The sequence below is a fragment of the Lolium rigidum genome, chromosome 3 (genome assembly GCF_022539505.1).
Source record: "Lolium rigidum isolate FL_2022 chromosome 3, APGP_CSIRO_Lrig_0.1, whole genome shotgun sequence".
Taxonomy (NCBI): domain Eukaryota; kingdom Viridiplantae; phylum Streptophyta; class Magnoliopsida; order Poales; family Poaceae; genus Lolium; species Lolium rigidum.
The window spans coordinates 87,078,816-87,080,068 of NC_061510.1; the positions used below are offsets into that span (position 1 = coordinate 87,078,816).

General features: G+C 34.9%; 1 long non-coding RNA gene across 1 annotated transcript; it reads left to right on the top strand.

Annotated features, from left to right (window-relative positions):
* The first annotated feature begins 311 nt into the window (after nt 1–311).
* LOC124697317 lies at nt 312–808 on the top strand. The gene is made up of 3 exons (XR_007000773.1): nt 312–492; nt 566–688; nt 765–808. It is a non-coding gene; the product is annotated as an uncharacterized LOC124697317 (long non-coding RNA).
* The last annotated feature ends 445 nt before the right edge of the window (nt 809–1,253 follow it).

Consider the following 1,253-nt stretch of genomic DNA (forward strand, 5'->3'; position numbering starts at 1 on the left):
CTGGTTGTGCTTATGTTCAAAGAGTACTGGACGGGGAAAAATTCCAAAAAACTTACACACGTGTGCAATACTTACATGTACTTCAAAATATCGTCCATGCATTCATTTTAACTTTCCACCATTCATTCATATGCAGAAAGAAGTAGACATATACAGGAAGCAACTACCTTGCGGCATGCATAGCTAATTTTTTTAAAGGGTACCAATTATGGCCATTTGTGAATATCTCAATTATTCTGTACTACAGGATGAAGTATAAACAGTGAGTGTTTTTTCTCAAAACGGAGAATACTTGATGCGGCCATCCATCTTCACCGCTCTTTTAAAGGAATATTGGAAACAAGGGATGGCAAACGCGTCTTCGTTGAGTTCACACATGTTGCTCGCAAGTATGCAAGCGACATATCAAACAAATATATACAGAGGGGGGTATCTGAAATGGAGAAATTGCATTGGGCGAGTAAAGTACTTCCATATCTTAAGCATGACATGGTACCTAACTAAATTTCAAACGTACTCAAATACCAATTATTTTGTCCTAAATCTTACATCTATGTCAATGCAGATTTTCTTAGCCTTGAACCGTGGACTACACTGGTACGTAGCAGTAATAATTCCAGAGGAAAGAGATATCCAGATTCTCAACTCAATTCCATCTATGGAACCAGGCGATGAACTCCAACACACGGTCAGATTACACTCTATCATCCGGATAATAATTGTTTTTTGTTATATTAATTATTGACTCGAACAAACACTTTCAGCTAGAAGGTATAGCTGCGTATTTAAGGATGGCAGAAGAAACTCTCAAAGAGTGACCTTTTATTTGCATCTCTTTTACGTACCTATGCACTATGTTCAGATTGCCCATTTATCATGGTCAAGGGATTGTATAGCTAACATAACATGGAGGTGGCGTTTTGGCTCATGAGCAAATGCTCTTATTACACAAAATAATTTAAAAATAATTTTAAAAATGTCAAAAAATTCTGACATAATTTTTTTGGTGTACATCGTGACATTCTTTGTTAGTGCACAAGTTTTCATGGAGAAATAATATTTTATGTGGCGTGTACAAAAAAGATAAAAAAAATGTCCTGTACGTAGTCGTGTTATAACATCAAAATTTGTCTTTTTTACAGGAGCCACAAATATTTTTAGTTTCTTTTGAAAACTTGTGCACGAACATAAAATGTGTAGATGTACATGAAAAATTTTACTTTAGAATTTTTTGACACTTCGAAATGTATATT